The sequence below is a fragment of the Lactuca serriola genome, chromosome 9 (genome assembly GCF_051521515.1).
Source record: "Lactuca serriola cultivar US96UC23 chromosome 9, Lser_US96UC23_V15, whole genome shotgun sequence".
NCBI lineage: Eukaryota > Viridiplantae > Streptophyta > Magnoliopsida > Asterales > Asteraceae > Lactuca > Lactuca serriola.
This window is the reverse complement of record NC_136416.1, coordinates 42,367,425-42,386,573: the sequence shown is the minus strand read 5'-3', so window position 1 is coordinate 42,386,573 and position 19,149 is coordinate 42,367,425. Positions and strand designations below refer to the sequence as shown.

At 38.7% G+C, this 19,149-nt stretch overlaps 1 pseudogene; it reads left to right on the top strand.

Annotated features, from left to right (window-relative positions):
* The first annotated feature begins 14,041 nt into the window (after positions 1–14,041).
* LOC145075616 (heat shock 70 kDa protein 1-like) lies at positions 14,042–16,337 on the top strand (annotated as a pseudogene).
* Positions 16,338–19,149: the final 2,812 nt, after the last annotated feature.

Below are 19,149 nucleotides of genomic sequence, written 5' to 3'. Positions count from 1 at the left end.
GTTTGCACTTCGTGCCATAGAGGTAATGCCTCCATATTTTCAGTGCGAAAACTACTGCTGCCAACTCCAAATCATGAGTCGGGTAGTTCTTTTCGTGCTCTTTCAATTGTCGAGACGCATATGCGATCACTTTATCTCTTTGGGTTAAAACACAACCCAATCCAACTCCAGACGCATCGCTATAAACAGCGAAGTCTTCAACCCCATCGGGTAGAGAAAGTATCGGTGCCTCGCATAGTTTCTTCTTTAGCTTCTCGAATGCTTCTTTATGCTTATCACTCCAAGCATAAGTAGCTCCTTTGTGGGTCAAAGCTGTTAATGGATTAGCGATCGAAGAAAAGCCTTGGATAAACCTTCGGTAATATCCGGCTAATCCTAAAAAGCTTCGGATCTCCGTGGGACTTTTCGGTTGTTCCCACTTCATCACAGCTTCGATCTTCGCTGGATCAACCATTATCCCTTCTTGGTTGACCACGTGACCCAAGAATTGGACTTCACGAATCCAGAAATCACATTTGGAGAACTTCGCATACAACTTCTCCTTCTTCAAGACTTCCAAAACTTCTCGCAAGTGTCTGCCATGCTCCTCTTGGCTTTTCGAATAAATCAGAATGTCATCAATGAACACTATCACAGATTTATCAAGGAACGGATTACAAACTCTGTTCATTAAATCCATGAATGCTGCTGGAGCATTGGTTAGTCCAAACGACATAACCAAGAACTCATAGTGTCCATATCGCGTTCTGAATGCAGTTTTCTCTATATCCTGCTCTCTTACTTTTAACTGATGATATTCTGACCTCAGGTCGATCTTTGAAAAATAACTGGAACCTTGTAGCTGATCGAATAGGTCATCAATCCTCGGCAACGGATATCTATTCTTTATTGTTGCCTTATTCAGCTCTCGGTAATCAATGCACATCCTCATGCTTCCATCTTTCTTCTTTACGAATAACACCGGAGCTCCCCAGGGTGATGAACTAGGTCTAATGAAACCTTTGTCCAATAACTCCTGAAGTTGCATCATCAGCTCCTTCATCTCCGTTGGTGCTAATCGATAAGGTGCTTTTGCAATTGGCGTTGTTCCGGGCAACAAGTCGATACGAAATTCTACTTGTCGATCGGGCGGTAATCCAGGAAGATCTTCGGGAAATACTTCCGGATAATCACACACAACAGGAATATTTTGCATCACCTTCTTTTCCTTCTTAGCGTCGATCACGAATGCTAAGTATGATGTACACCCCTTGGTCAAACATTTTCTGGCTTTCATTAGAGAAATGATTCCAGAGTTTACTCTGCGTTTATCTCCGTACACCATAAACGATTCCTTCCCAGGTGGATTCACTTTCACTATTTTCTTCTTGCATAAAATTTCAGCATCATTGGTGCTAAGCCAATCCATTCCCAAAACGATGTCGAAACCGTTAAGTTCGATAGGCAATAATTCCTCGTGGAACTTATTCCCATTCAGATCAATTAAGATGTTTTTCATACGATGGCTAACAGGTACAAACTTGCCACTAGCAACTTCGACTAATAAAGCATTATCTAGTCTATCAACAGGCAAAGCTAGTTTTCTACCAAATTCATGCGATATAAAGGAGTAGTTGGCTCCAGAATCAAATAAAATTTGGGCAGGCAATTTGTTAACGAGAAAGGTACCTGAAGCGACATCAGCTTCATCTTTAGCAGCTTCCAGTGTCATCTGGAATGCTCTCGCCTTTGGCTTTGGCGGAATGTTGGGTCTTGCTGCTTCTTTCTTTTTCGGACAATCCCTTGAGATGTGCCCCTCCTCACCACAACCATAACAAACATTCTTGGTGAAAGTGCAGTCGTTGGCATAATGCCCTGGCTTTCCACATTTGAAGCATGTGGTTTCCCCGCCACACTTCCCATGATGCTTCTTCTTGCACTTGTCGCACCATTTCGCCTCTACCTTTCCTCCACTTCCTCTCGAACTAGACTTCGAGAATTTACTTTTCTTGCTGGACCCTGAAAATCCATCGATTTTCCTTTTCTCGCCAACCTCTGACCTTTTCAGACCCTTTTCCCTGATCTGGGTCTCAACATTTCTAGCAGCCCAGATGGCGGCTTTCAATGTGGTTGCTTGCTTAACCATTGGACCATAGTCCGCTGGTAGTCCAAGGGCAAACTTGTTGACCTTAGAGAGTTCTGTAGGCACCAAATATGGGATAAACTTCATCTTTTCCGTGAAACTTGTAGCGTATTCAGTAACGCTCAATTTCCCTTTCTTCAAATTCTGAAACTCATTACTGATTTCCAGAAGGTCCTGCTCGGAGCAGTATTGCATTTTTAGTTGTTCCACAAAGTCTTCCCAAGACATTTTGCTTGCTTCTCCCTTGGGCATAGAGTCAGCTAACAACTTCCACCAACTCAACACGCCAGATTTTAGCAGAGGGATCGCAAGAGCGGTCTTCTGCCTGTTGCTGCATTCGCAACTTTCAAACATAGTCTCCATTTCGGAGACCCAATCCATAACTTGCACCGGCGTCGGGCTTCCGGATAGACATGGTGGTTTGGATGCCATGAAATCCTTATACTTGCACCCACGACCATCATTTCCTCCATACTGGTTATTGCGTCTAACCACTGGTTGTTCGTCTTGACCAATGATTCCACTAAAGTTTTCTCCTTCAGACTGCCCTCCATTCTCTTCGGGCTCTTCCGCTTGAATTGACGGTTCTTCACGATTCTGCCTAAGCAGGCGTCTTGTTTCTTCCATCTGACGATCCAACATCATTTGAATCATCATTTGTACACCAGCCATTGTTATCGGCTCAGGTGCATCAGCTACGACAGGTACTTGTTGAATTACAGGCGGTTGATTCCTGTTTTCCTCAGCATTTCCAACTCCGCTTCTTGTTCTCACCATTTTTGATCTACACACCGAATTATTTCACCTTATTACTCCAAACGATTACATGCTAGTTCTAATATCGTATACATACGCTTAGAATCCTAAACACATAAACCTTCAGATCCGGTTGGCAACAAACCGTAGATCCGAACAAATAATATCATATATGGCAACATATAACATTTAGCACATCAAAGCATTTTAGGCAACTCTCCTAAAATAAACTAGTGCTCGTGTCTAAATTTATCAGACACACACCTCCCAATCTCCATTTAGCATCTTAAGTTTAAGTCTAGAAATCCTACAAATTCCTAGTTCGCTTAAACTAATGCTCTGATACCAACTGTGACATCCCCAAAATCTCGGCCAGAAAAGACCGATTTCATTTATGCTTTTTAAACATTTTCAGAGTAAATCCTTTTTAGTTTTAAAAGAGATGCGGAATTTGTTCCCAAAAACAAAACATGATAAAATAGATATTTATCAAAACATTTCATATAGAAATATGATTTCATTTCATAATCAAAAGTCGGGATGTCATGTTCCGATATAGATCATAAAGCATAAACGATGATATTACAAGTCGTTCAACAAATATATACATATGCAGACTTGTAAACAAAAATGACTTGATGATTCGCCCATCTTAAACTCTTGCGCCACTTCCTGTAATACAAATCAACTGAGTGGGTCAGGCTTGGGAGCCTGGTGAGCATATAGGGTTTTCAAACCCACAATAATTATATTTAATTTCATCAATCAACAATAAACCCGATTACCCATTCCCGTTATCCTCACCTTACGTTCCTAAAAATAACGTCTATTATAAGGAACTTATATTCAGGATTTTCATCGGGACGGACATTACTGCAGAGGGGCTTCCTCAACAATAAGTGTCCTAAAGGCAACCATGTGGGGGATAGAGTACACCGGTGAACACGTCGTTCACAACACCTACAGGTAATGAGCCTGCTAGTGTTCCACAGGACAGTCTAGAATAGTCCGTGGTCGTCATCCATACTCTGCTGAATGACTAGAATAACACCAATAACACCGAGGCCTCTCATCTGTTTATTTCACACCAATTATCTACCCATGTTCTACCCAACATATTAGTAGATAAAAATATACATTTTTATACATTGTTTAAAAACCTGTATAGCATGCTTTAATCAATACATATTCCACATAACAGATGAGGCATACACACATAACACGTATTTCATAGAGAATATATCAGATCTATGAGATAGAAGAGAGTGAATATACATTCACACATATAACCACAAAATATATACACGTAGCACGTATTTTATATTAAATACTTCATAATATTGCGTTTTGAAAAGGGACTATACACTCACTTGATCAGAAGATGATCCGACAGCACTACGGCTTATAGAAGTAGTATCTCTCCGTAGATCTGGAAGATCTTCACAAAAACCGGGCTCCTCGCGGGCAGGGCTTCGGCTCGGGAATAACGCTCTTCGGGATCCTCGGGGCTTCGGATCTTACTTCGGGGCTCGGGAATAATACCGGGGCTTCGGGATATGATTGGCACGCAAATCGAGGCAAAACTTAGAGAGAGAGAAGAGTTTGAACAAGAGAAAATGGCTGAATTCGAGTTCTATTTATAGGCTGAGGGTCTGGGAGTACGCGGGGCGTAATCTCAAATTACGCAGGGCGTACTCAGTACGCGGGGCGTACTCGGTTACGCGGGGCGTACTTTGACGTCACTGCGTGCGTCGACTGGTGGCACTCGAGTACTGGTCAGACAAGTTGCATCCGACTGAGTACGCGGGGCGTAATTGACTCGTCGAACTTCTAAATTGCGTAACTTTCGCATACGAGCTCCGTTTTCGACGTTCTTTATATCCACGCGAAGGTCAGACCATACTCTACAACTTTCATTTAGACTCCGTCGGCTAATTTTGACTTTTATTTTTATTATTTATTTTTAGAAGGCCGGGACAGAAAAACTTCGTTATAAATTCATAACTTCTTCGTCTGACGTCCGTTCTCGCCTAACTTTTCATCGTTTCGCTACTAACAACGAGATCTTCGATTCTCATTTAGATTGTTTCGGCTAAAAACCGCTCGATCTCAAATCGAGTATTCGGGCTGCATACTGCTAAGTCAAAACTTAGAAAAATCATAACTTCCTCATACGAAGTCAGATTTGGGCGTTCCTTTTATGCACGCTCTCGGTTTAACGAAATCTACGACTTTCGTTTAGATCGCTAAGGATAAATATCGCTCTATCTTAAATTCATATTTTACGTCACTCGACGTCGTGCCGGTTCTGTCGCGAAACTTCGACAGGTCATAACTTCTTCGTTATAACTCGGATTTTGGCATTCCTTATATCTCCGGAATCCTTGTTTCAACCACTACAACTTTATGCAAAGATATCGGGCATATCTCACACTTTAATTTTGACGCTTATTTCATTCTTAATTCATTAAATTATAAAAATCAAGAAAATAAACACATAAATCACATAATTCACATAATTCACAAATAATACATTCTTATTATTTCAAGTTGAGTTACAAAGGTTAACCTAGACTATTACATTGCTAAAAATGGCAATCCCAGAAACACGGGCGTTACATTTGATCTCTATTATTCAATCGTTATGATACTGTAAATAAAGTCATCCACCCCCAGACGTTTCTGTTGTTTTCCGGTTTAGGGGTTTGACACAATATGCTATGCAACAATCCTTGACCCTCTCTAACGTAAAGACAATTGAGTTTCTATAATTTGGAATGACGGTTAAGGGACAAGGCCTCAATAACCTCTTGTAACCCTATCCTAAGGAGATTACTTTCCGCAAGATTTATTTTATGTTCGAATTGCCAACAAAATGGTGAATGGTGGTGGTGAAGAGCAACAAAATGCATGGTGATGGAAAGCAAGATAAGAAAGGAGAGAAAATGGATGGGGTGGGTATGGTGGAGCCTTGCAGTTTAATACTGATATAAATTATAATTAAACAAAAAAATATAAATATTATAAAAAATGTTAAACATCATTTTAAATGGGCTCATGATCTTCACAGATTTCAAATAAATTATTCATTTTTAATTTAAAGGAAATTATCCTAATTTCATTATAGAGATAGATAAATACCAAAGTGTAAGTTCGACAATTCAGAAACAAATATCATGGTAACAAGATAGAAAGTTATAAATTGTGGAATCTTCAATGGACGCAATGCAATCAAGTCGTGCCCTTTCTCTTACTGCTAGAACAACCTAAAACATTTTAAACTTATAATCTAAGCACAAAGCTTAGCGAGTTCCTCAAAATACCACATATCATATAAAGATAACGGTCTAGCCTAACAGGTTTGTTTCAATCACGCGGACCAAGCCCAATGACCCCAGGTCAACGGGTCCAACCCAATGGGCCCAACCAATGTTGCAAAACTCGGCCTACTCGGTCGAGTACTCGGCCGATTACTCGGAATCGGCCCTCCACTGAGGCGAGTAATGTCAACTCGGCCAAAAAACTCGGATTTAGTTAAAATCGGCCAAAAATCGGTCAAACTTGGTCAAAAATCGGACAAACTCGGTCAAACTCGGTCCTACTCGGTCTTACTCGGGCCTACTCGGTCAAACTCGACCAACTCGGTCAAAATCGGTCAAACTCGGTCAAATGGTCAAAATTGTCATAAAAAGAGAAAAAAAATCAAGAATTTCAAGACTAATATGTATAATGCACTTAATGATTTGTTATTTAACACAAACATGTGATTATTACTACATATATATCTTAAATTTTCAGTAATTATCCACGTAGTGAGACAATTATGTGTATTTCAGTTTTTATGTATTCACATGTATCTAATTTTGGTTATATATTTCAATCAAATTATAATTTTAACTTATGATTTTGACATATATAATTTTCCAAAAAATATTTCTACATGAATTACCGAATCTGAGTACTCCCCGAGTACTCCCGAGTACTCGCTACTCCCCAGTCGGCCGAGCAGGTATCGAGTAGCGAGCTCTACAACCTTGGGCCCAACCCAATAAGCATGTAAGAATACAACAAATAGCTACACTTACAACAAGCATACATCGACACCTAGTGTCCTACATAGTATATTGAGAAAACTCACTAATATAAGGACCTAAAACCTACGACCTAAAGTCCAACGAACCAGCTACACATACTACCTAACCAATCATAGTTTAAAACTTGCTCTACAACTCAAAACCCTCAGTTTGACCAAAAGTCAAATTGGTCAAAATTCAATGACCGTCACGTCGTGACCAGTTTGTGTCATGACCACAAGATGACAAAATAGTCGGGAAAAAGCTCAACTACGCGCTGTGACGCCAAGGTCTTCGCAACCACTAACTCTGAGTTAACATCCTTCCTTTATTCAGACCTTAATCTATTAATCAGAAGTTTAAAACCTCATATTTGATCCTTCTTAGTGAATTAATCGATAAATTTTCCAACTGTATCCATTTTCTTGTCCAAAACTCTTTTAAAGTCTAACCCTAACCTTAAGACGAGCACAACTCATGTATGTCTTAAAAGGAAAGCATGCATACTCATTTTTCCATCAATAATAAAGTCCAAAAATCATGTAATCCAAGAATAATGTTCTGAAGTTCTCCAAGCTCCAAGAACTCCAAGGAAATAGATCAAAGCACCAACCTACACTAGATCTATGGATTTAAGCACATAAAGCTTGGATCTTGAAACTTACAAAGGTCCAAAGATGATGTGAAGCTTGGAAACTCCAAGTAGGATGCTTCTAAAATCAATCGTCCTTCTTTTCTTCACTTAAAAGCATCAAAACTACACCAAGAATGAGTATAAGAGAGTGGATGAGCTTCAAAGCTTCAATAGGGTCTAGGGTTTCACTAGAGGTTCTTAAGGAAGTGATGGAGGTTGCTAATGTTGAAAACTAGGTTAAATGCTCTTAAATAGGATCAAATCCCGAGACCTAAGGCTTAATCCTAAGCAATAGGATTCGTATAGTGACACCTTATATGTTGCGTCGCGAATGTCCTGATCTAGTAAGGCCCGATTCTGCTTAAACCCGAACTACTTCTTAGCAAAAGCTAATCCTTATAGTTTTAATACCTATTCTCTTAGCCCACAAACTTCATTCCTTTAGGTATAAAACTTTATCCTTTAAAGTGAGAGACCTTCCCTTGATCAAACTAAAGTTTATCTTTCTGAAAAAGGAAACAACCTGTGTAACATCCTGATGTTCAGGTACTTCTAAATTCATTCCTATAATTCTATTTCATGTCGAATTGGTCCTTAAGTCCAAAAAATAAGCTTTGAAGCCCTAGTGGAAATTTTGTAATTTGGGCAGGAGGAGTATGCTAAGCGTACATGTGTGTATGCTGCGTGCCCTAGTACGCTAGGCGTACACTTATGTACGTGGGGCACACTAATGTTAGGAGGAAACCCTAATTATTAGGGTTTAGGTGGTATTTAAGCAACATTGTGGCTCATTTATCCCCACCTTTTCATCCTCTACATCCTTTGAGACGTTTTTACAAATCCTAGCCCCCTTAGTGTGTGTTTTGATCTCAAGAGTGTGTTTTTGGTGTGTTAAAGGAAGAAGAAGTTGCATCAAGGAGCCTTGAAGTGGAAGCAAGCTTGTGGATCTGGGATCTTTGCCTTCTTGAGAAGCTCCATAAGGTATAAAGTCTATACCTTGATTTCTTGGTTATTAGATCCCATTTTTGGGTGTTTTATGTTGCTTTTCTTGTCCCAAAGGTCCCATATTGTGCATGGTTGGTTATTGTTATTTTGAGCTGTCCTTCTAGACCCTAGGAGGGGTTCTAAGCCATAAAAATCAGGTCCCAATTGCTAGAATTGTTTCATGCATCTTGCAGAAGGTCTTAATGGATTAAGACCTTGTATTAAGCACTTTGTGGACTTGTAAAGTCATCAAGTTGGAAACTTTATGACTCTAGGGTGCATTTGGACCATAGACCTGAAGTATGGGCTTGAGTACTTAAACCATTAAGCACTTAATGAAGCCTTTGGGGTTGTGAGGTTATGCCCCACGTACTCGGTCAACCAACCCGATAGTGGTCTTCTGCGAGGCTTCACGTACATTAAGCATACCTCCAGAGTACGCCCCGCATACTCGTATGGGTCAGCCTTGTTGAGTTGACTCGGTTGACTTACTAGGTTTGACCATTTAACTTTGACCAAGTTTGACCTTGAGGGTATTTTGGGATTTTAATGGAATCAGTAATTTTGTGGAAATAGGTATCGTTTAGAGATCTGAGATTCAGAGACGGGCCTCATCAGTTTTGTTCAGTTTAGAAGGTGAGTTTTCCTCACTGTACTTGCGATTCGAAGGCACCAATGCCGACCCATTGGATTGATATCGTGTTATGTGTGCTATTTTACTATAGTGATATGTTAGATCGGTATCCTGGTACATAGGATGATGTTATGCTTACTGATGTGTAGATATGTTTGACTGGCTGTAGATTGTTATATAATTATTTGTTATATGTGCACGTGTTTGGTCGGTGGTTGAGGCATCACTGCTTTGTGCGTAAGACAATAGGCCGAGACATACCAACTGATGGTTGAGGGCCCGAGGGTATTCCATCTCGAGGATTATTGGACCAATAGTATGTTGGCATTCCAACCCGATGGTTGAGGGGCCTATGGTATTCTAACCCGATGGTTGATTGGACCCATAGTATGTGGGCATTCCAACCCAATGGTTGAGGGGTCTGGGGTATTCCAACCTGATGGTTGATTAGACCCATAGTATGCTGTTGTTGTATATGTGTTATTTGTTTATGTGTTGGTACTTTGAGGGAACTTACTAAGCTTTAGGCTTACAGTTTTGGGTTATGTTTCAGGTACACCCCAGATGATCGCGGGAAGGCGAAGGCGTGATCGTGCACCTCCTCTTTTTTGTTTTATGATTTTGGGAAAATTGTGATCTTAAACATGTTTTGAAAACTATTTTGTAAACAATGATGGTTTATGGATTGGTTTTAAAAGTTTAATTTTTTCATGAACTTTATGGATGTTACATCCTGAAACCGGATGTTACAGTTCTCGACCACTTAAATTGGATTTTGTCCTTGAAATTCGCATTGGCTAAAATTATAGACATAGGCCCTTAGCAAATCCTTATGCCTCCTCCAAAGCACTCATTAAATCGATGCATCAATAAAAGGGTTATTTAAAAGACCTCTTGAAACCTAGGTAGCTTCATCGTGTCAAACCCAACCATCTGTACTTATGCAACCATAACAACTATCCTTCTGAGCACAATGAATGATCAGTCTTCAAGAGAACCACTCAAAATTGGGAATTCCAATACCACAACCACAACCAAGTCAATGATAAAATTCACAAGATTAGAAACTCATCGGTCAAAAACATTAATAATTAAACTTGAAGGCTGATGATCATCTTCTTGATATATCCATCCCATAGTCCCCTCGACTAGGGCCACTATCATCTTACGCCGGAGCGAGTACCCAAAACATCCTGACCAAAACAACTCAAACAATCTCAAATATGAAAATTCATGTCCTTAGGTCCTCAAATGCACACCTGACCTTAGGTCCTCAAATGCACACATGGATTCCTAACAAGTCATCACCAAGCTACTGCTCCCATAAGCAAAACAACGAACAAATCAAAACCTCACATCGTATCTAAAGTTCCATCCCAGATCAGGTACACAATCACCTGATAAATCATCCCAGAGACCTACAAAGAACACCATGGTTTGAAGTTTCCAAAACCAATATCCCATCACTAGTAAGCCAACGCCTAATAAACAACTCTCAAAGACAAACATGGATCCACAATTGCAGAAACGCAATAAAGAACTTTGGATGCACAACCATGACTTCCAACGAGTCAACATAATACCCACCTCATGACCTAAAACTTGTTGGCCACTGAGCCTCCAAATAGTGTTTCCATAATGCTCAAACACCCAGACTATGCCAAAAAGGCTAACGAACCAAGACCAAAGAGTCTCAACCAAAAAACTATCAGGTTCAACCCACATAACTCTAATACACGCTAGTTCGCAATATGTCATGACACCATCTAACCATTGGAATGAGAAACTCACAGTACAACATTGCTCTTGCCATCATTCCTCCATGGGCATGAAGACTCTTGACCAACACCTCCGTGGGCCTATAGGTACATAACCATCATCCCACCGACCTGCAAGAACCCAATCAACATCCATCCCTGCACTTGCTATTCGTAACACGAGACATAAAAGTTTGTAACACAAAACCATACTGAAGTATAACTGTTATCGGCACAACACCAGATGAAAACATATTTGTATGTAGTCAGAAAATAAGATAGACAATCATACGTTTGTTTCTACTTGAAAGCAATATATTAGACAAGAACCATGCAATAAATCTGAACCAAGAGTTCTTAGTCTATCTTATTCAAGTCACATGCAACAATTACGAAAATCACTCGATGGTCCAACAAGATTCACATGACTAAAAAAGGACATACTACCTGCCTTAGATCCTCATCATCCCTTCTGATTTATGACCCAACTCGAAAAGTAAAGAACCTCGCAAACTGATAAGCTTACCATACCCGGATGGATTCCCATCAAGTCTTATCCTCAGGTCAAACTAACTGAACTATTGTTGGATTGACCCCATCTACCATCCTGCCGACGTAACATCCCAAAGCTGAAGTTTACATGATTACAAGATGACATATGAAGAATTGGATAAACATCGCCTCCGACATATGAACTTCTGACAGTTTTGATAAAAACTTTCAAACAAATTTAGTTAATGATGATGAAAACTATAACCAATTGATCGAAAATGACCAAACCATTAATATCCATAAATCTCATTACTACTGCTACATAGCAATCCTGAAAGATATCACTTTTACCATTAACGATTGTATAAATAAAGCCCATATGAAAAACACATATACCTTACCCTAAAACCAATCAACAACTGCCAATACTTGTTAAAAGATAATCAATCCATAATGCAAGCTAATCATACTCTCTATACCCGATACACAACCTGAGCAACCCAATCGTTCCATCACGAAAAACTTGGCACTCCCGAAGGGAACTACTTACTACAATGAGTTCCTTGCCTAACAACTCTCTACTACGAGGTCAACTCATGCTTTCCTAAAGACATAAATTTTATAACTAATCGTGTTACACCCACTATTTTACCAGTTGCTGAATTCTTCCTAAAGCTTGGTGGATCCCTGAGAAACATAACAGAAACTTTGCAGTCGCGAGAACTATGATGGTGGTGTACTTTCCCTCCCTTATGCTAATAGTAAGCCTGAACCAATAATACTATATTCTCGAACAATATATTCTTCTAACCCATGATACTGAAATTCAATGATTTGAATTGTCCTTTCAGAATACCTGATTCTCCCCCACTTAGGGTTCTAACTACTATTGATCGTCCACCATAATTAACAGGGCCCCAACCGATACATACCATCTATAACTAAAAAGATAGACATCTGAATAACTAACCCTATCCTAAAACCTTAGTTGAACAAGAACAAACAAAATGGAGGTCAAAATTCCAAGCCCCTGAATACCTGTTCCTGCATTGTTCTCTGACGATATGAAAGAACCTTCTAAGTTTTCAAACAATAGCTTGACAATCCCAACATAACATTAACACGCTATGCTAACAATCAATCGATCTATCCATATAGCTTGTCCATGAGTTCAGACCAATAATTCATCATAAGCATAAAATGAATAAAAGGAATATCATAATATAATCATAAACATACTAGAGATAATCACAATTTTTGGATCAGATTTCATCCCTCCTGCTCCCCTTGGATAATAATTTGCTTAACGTGACCCACCCAGATGCAACGAAAGCATACTCTCTTCTTCTAGTACTTGCATTCACGACTGAAATGACCCTCTTTGCCTACATTTGAAACACCTAGGTATAACCATTTAATGGGTAGCATCATTCGCTTTCCCACACTTACCACAATGACACCGACTCCCTATATCACTGGAATGAGTACCCGTACCCGCTCATCCGTCCTCTATTGAGCATCCATCCCGAACTCTGGAAACATACGATTACCCATCGTTAGAGATACCTAATTCTTCTTAAATTGAGTCATGAACTCCTCCCACAACATGATTTCTAGATCGGCCACTGTAGTGGACTAGGCGATCAAATCCCAAACGTCTCTCGCTGCATGTTACAATTTGTCTAAAACAAACCGAATTTTTTCCTCCTCGGGGCAAAAACTGGTATGAAAAGCATCTCCTTTCTCCTCTATCCATCGCATACTAAGAACCCAATACTTCATCTCTAGTGGTTCATGTCTTAAAAGCTTTTTATCTTTTGTTACTTCATATTTTTATTAATATTTATTGATCAAAAAGCAATTATTATAAACCCGATCACTCCGGTCGTTAACAATTTAAAAGTTTTTTTATTTTTTTTATTTTTTTATTTTAAATTTTTGGAAATTAATTAATTTATTTTTATCTTTTATATATGTTATATGAGTACTTTTTGTATGCTTTTCAGTTATAATTATACGATCATATTTTTAAAAAATAACCATATATTCAGAATTTATTAAAAATGAATAAATCTATATTAATTAAATATATTATGTATTTCTTTTAATACGCAAGCAAGTCACCCACTTATTAATGTAGTTATAAATTTATATTTTTTCGTCCAATATAAATTACCCTTAACTTTTGATTGAGGCGATTTGGTATATAATATGTAGATATAATTATTATATAAAACGAATTATTATATAATATAAACTTTAATATGAAAAAAAGGTTACAAAATGTCTAAAGGTTAAAGTTAACTAAGCCTTTTCAAAAAAAAAAAAAAAAAAAAAAAAAAAAAAACTCATCGATGTTTTCAAACGTTTTATGAAATAAAGTGAATACGAAGCTCTTCCCCTTTCCATGTATCTCTCAAGCTTGGGCTTCTTCAATGACCGTGTTCATCAATTCGTCCACCAACCGACGGAAGAGGAAACGACGGCACCGTGTTCACCAGTTCATCTGCTATATCGTTACTATTTAAATAGAAGTTGCGTTAAAAAGCGAAAACACACAATTTCTTTACTTTAAAATTTGACAGTAATATGAACGGAAGAGGAAAGGACACACCAGCCATAGGCATCGACCTCGGAACAACATATTCGTGTGTCGCCGTTTGGAAGCATGATCACATCCAAATCATCCCCAATGATCAAGGCAACAGAACTACACCGTCTTGTGTTGCTTTCGTTAATGGAGAACGTCTCATTGGTGATGGCGCCAAGAACCAAGTGGCCATGAACCCTGCTAATACTATCTTTGGTAAGCTCATTTTTCTAGTCTTGTTAAAGTTATTATGATTAAGCATAAGAAAATACCATATTTAGCAGAAGGAATTTTAGGGAACAGTACGAATTAGAAAATTGTTCTGCATGAAATTTCTGTAATGCGAAAGACATTCAAATTACTGCATTGAAGTTTTTGATCTGTTTATAAACTAATCTTTGAAGTAAGCATACCCCGATATGGTTTTATGGATTTTTGGTTTTAGGCCGGGTTGCTTAATTTTGGACAAAAACTCATTTTAACAACAACGTATAGCTTTCATTGTGTCGTAAGCTAGGATATCTAGTTGATGTGTATATGCATATTTTTCTGCATATCATATCTGCTTTGAAACGTCTTCCAAGACATCTGTTCTTAGAGCTGCTTTAGGGAATCAAGGTGTTTCATGATAAGCTGGTTTTTGCAATTTCACCTGGCTTATTTGTTTAATTAACTGTGGATATTCAGATGCTAAGAGGTTGATTGGAAGGAGATTCAGTGATTCCAAAGTGCAGGACGACATGAAATTGTGGCCTTTTAAAGTCATAGAAGGGACTGCCGACACACCAAAGATTGTTGTCTCCTACAAAGGTGAAGAGAAGGAATTTTTGGCTGAAGAAATTTCATCGATGATTCTTGGGAAGATGAAAGAAACTGCTGAGTCATACCTTGGGAAACCTGTGAAGAATGCTGTAGTAACAGTCCCAGCTTACTTTAATGATTCACAGTGTCAAGCAACAAAGGATGCTGGCACCATTGCTGGACTAAATGCTGTCCGCATTATCAATGAGCCTACAGCAGCGTCAATTGCTTATGGTCTAGACAATAAGTCTAACATTAATGGCAAGATCAATGTGCTTGTCTTTGATCTTGGTGGTGGTACCTTTGATGTCTCTATATTGACCATTGCTGAAGGGGGTACGATTGAGGTGAAAGCCGTTGCTGGTGACACTCATTTGGGAGGCGAAGATTTTGATAGCCATATGGTGGAACATTGTGCTCGGGTGTTTAAGAGGAAATGGAATAAGGACTTGACGGTTAACAAAAGAGCATTGGGGAGACTGAGATTTGCTTGTGAGAAAGCAAAACGGATTCTCTCATGCACTAAGCTTACTTCAATCGATATAGATGGCTTGCATGAGGGGATTGATTTTTCTATGAATTTTAGTCGAGCTAAATTTGAAGAGCTTAACATGGGTTACTTCCTTAAATGTATTGAGACACTAGAGACTTGTTTAAGCGATGCAAAGATGGAGAAGTTGTGTGTGAATGAGGTGATTCTTTTTTGGTGGATCAACTCGTATACCAAAGGTTCAGTGTATGCATGTTGCAGGAATTTTTTGACCAGAAGCAGATCTCGAAGAGTGTAAACCCCGACGTTATGGTGCGGCAGGTCTTGCTGCAAAGTTAAGTGGAACCAGTGATATTCGTTTTTGAGATTCTCTGTTGTTGGATGTTATTCCGTTATCTCTTGGTGAAGAAATAAAAGGAGAAGTATTTAGTCTTGTGATTCCACGAAACACTCCAATACCTACCTAGAAATCCAAAATTTATGTTACAATTAAGGACAACCAATATTTTGCATCTATTAAGGTGTATCAAGGTGAAAGAGCAAGAGCTACAGATAACCATTTGCTGGGGGAATTCTCAATTTCAGGAATACCACCGGCTCCAAAGGGATGCATAAAATTCAAGGATTGCTTCGAAATAGATGCCAATGGAATCCTTACAGTCACATCCGAAATAATATCAACTGGTAAGACAGAGAAACTCACAATTACCAATGCAAATGGAAGACTTTCCAAGAAAGAGATTGAGATGATAAAAGATGCTAGCAAGTACAAACTAGAGGACCAAAAATACAAGAACAGAGCCGATGCATTCAATGCATTAGAGGACTGCATATACAACATGAAGAAGAAGATTAGAAATATGGAGAATGGTGAGAGGTTGAAGAGAATGAAGCATGCCATTGCTGACACGACCAAGTGGATTGAACACGACCAAGCTGCATCTGTTGATGAGCTTCAGTGCATGAAGGAACATCTTGAGTCTATATGCATGCGGTATTCTTAATTTTTAAATCATGGTTGTTAGACTCACTTATCTGCTAAGGTCTTAATAATTAGCTTCACTGAATTATGTTAAATAGTCACCTGTTCTTAAATCTGAACAAGTCCAGAAAGTTAATAACCATTTTGATAAATTGTGAACAAACACATGAACATGACTGAGTGTTGGGTTGAATTTATTTTGGTTGTTCGTTACTCTTCTTTTGGAATGCTATTTCAGCTTCTCATGCACACTACTAGAAAAAGTGTAATATAATACGGTTGAAAATATGAATATATTACGTAGGTTAAGCCCGTATTAGTAGAGGGCTATTTAACCGTACTCTATATGTATCCTATCTATATCATTACAACCATCGCATAAAAGAATCTAATACACCAAATATAAGCATCTAATACACCATAAACATCAGTACTTTATGTCACATCCCCCATTCCTGATTGCATTCCACCCATTCCGGCTTGGCATTCCAGCCTTATTCATCACCCAATTCCACTCCATGGATGCTGCTGTGGAACACATGGATCACCATTTCAACCGAAACAAACTCTTCAATTTCTGCAAAGTTTTTACTATAAAATAAAGAAAATTTTTACTTCATAAGAATCATTTTCAAAGCTTCAAATTCCAAGAAATGTTTTAAAAGTACCTTCATCAATTGAAGTATTGGCCTTAGCTCTCTAACAATTTCAAAGATCTCTATGGTCTCTATGTCAATGATTATGGTATGACTGGTATGACTACCTTTTACAAACTGCAAAACTATTGTCAAAGTCCTCCTGCTAACATGGATCCTTGTATTTACCTTAAGAGCACTATTAATATCTCCATTCATTTTGACAATATCAATCTCTTGAAACATGTTATCACCTAGGCCTGACAATTAGGTTGGGTTCGGGTTGGTGGGTCAGAATACTTTAACCCAATCCAACCCATATAATATATGGGTTGGTGGGTTGGCGGATCATGGGTTGACGGGTTGAAAACATCAACCCAACCCATATAACCCCACTACAAAAAAAAATTACATTTAATGACACAAGTTTTTAGTGGCATATTTTGTTTTGTGCCACTGTAGTATGTAGGGATGAGCATATGGACCGGGGAACCGGCCGGAACCGGTACCGGAACCGGCACCGGAACCGGAACCCGATGGAACCGGTCGGGCTGGGACCGGGACGTTATTTTTATGGATTTTTGGAACCGGGAACCGGTAGGAACCGGAACCGGTAGAACCAGCAAAAACCGGCACCGTATGATGCTATTTTTCGAGGATTGGTTCTAACATTTGATAACACGACAAGAACCGATAGGAACCGGGAACCGGTAGAACCGGAACCGGCAGAACCGCCGGGCCGGTTCGGTTCTTGATTTTGGCCGAAGCCGGTTCCCGGGCCAGGTCTGGTTCCAGCCAGTTCGGTCCTTTTTGCTCATCCCTAGTAGTATGTTTTTAGTGGCACAAATTTCTTTTTGCCACTATAACTCAAATAAAATTTATATTTTTCTTATTCCCGCTCAGGTTAAAAATTTCGCCTAAAATGAATGCTCTAATTTTTTATATTCCCGCTAACATATTAAGGGGGTGTTTGGCTTAGCTTTTCACAGCCCAAAAGTCCTTTTTGGAAAAGTTACAAAAAGTAAGGATTTTCTAACTTTTCCAAAAAGTTCATTTTCCTTGTATAAAAACTCCAAAAATAACTTTTAAAACTAATTTTGCCAAACATCTTTTGCTTTTTTTTTTCTTTTTCAAAAAGGATTTTGCTGTGAAAAGCTAAGCCAAACACCCGGCTAGGGTTTGTAATTGGCAGTTACCAACGCGCCGACACTCATTACTCAAATCTCGTTCTCTCAAAACTAGAAGAAGGAATACACCATCTCGACACTCAACCTTACTCCATAGATCATCGACATCGTCAAACCAACCCTTCCGTCGTCGACATCATCCGTCATCAACTCTTCTGCGTCCGCCATTGTCAAAAATTTCATTGTTGGATGCACCATCGCTCAAAATCTGACACTTACGTTGCCACCGCCATTGACCATTGTCAACCCTATCGACGTTGGTCTCCATCTCCGGTAAGCTATGTTTCTCAATCTACATTCTTTCATTCTCTAAATGTATTTCAGATTCTAAAAATCCTCATAGACCAAAAAGTATCTCCCATCAAAATCAGATGATTTCAATCTTGTTGTATCGTGATATTAGCGTATTTTATTAGTTTTGTTAGAGTTTATTGCTTTGATGAATGCTTTTGACATGAACATCCTCATAGAGAAGGTTATGTACTCGTCTTAAATTTGTGTTAGTAAATATAATCTTGACATGTATGTTACAAATCATACTATCTGTCTGTTCCAATGAGTTGCTTTTGTTGAAGATTATTTTTCTAGGATTGGAAACACACTATCTACACAAACTAATGTATGCCTTGCACATGGACCAAAATTGATTTATAGAACAAAGGATGAAGTGTGGTAATGAAATTTTTTAGGCATTTGGTTGGTCAACCACTTAAATTTCTTTTCAGTTTTTATTATGTATACATCATTCACAGCTCAAAAAAAGTATTATCTTCTCCTGTGTTGTTCTTGCAGACTATGTACATGTAATAATTTCTTTTTTCCTTTTATATTGTATAGTGGGGATGATAGGAAATGGTTCATGGAAGCTATGCAAGCTCAAACTATTGACGTGGTCAAACGAATGAAATAAATAACTCTTGTTATGCAAACTCCTGATAATATCCTGGAAGAAAAAGGAGTAACTTCAACAGATCTTGAAGGTATATGACAAATACTCCATACTTTTATCTTC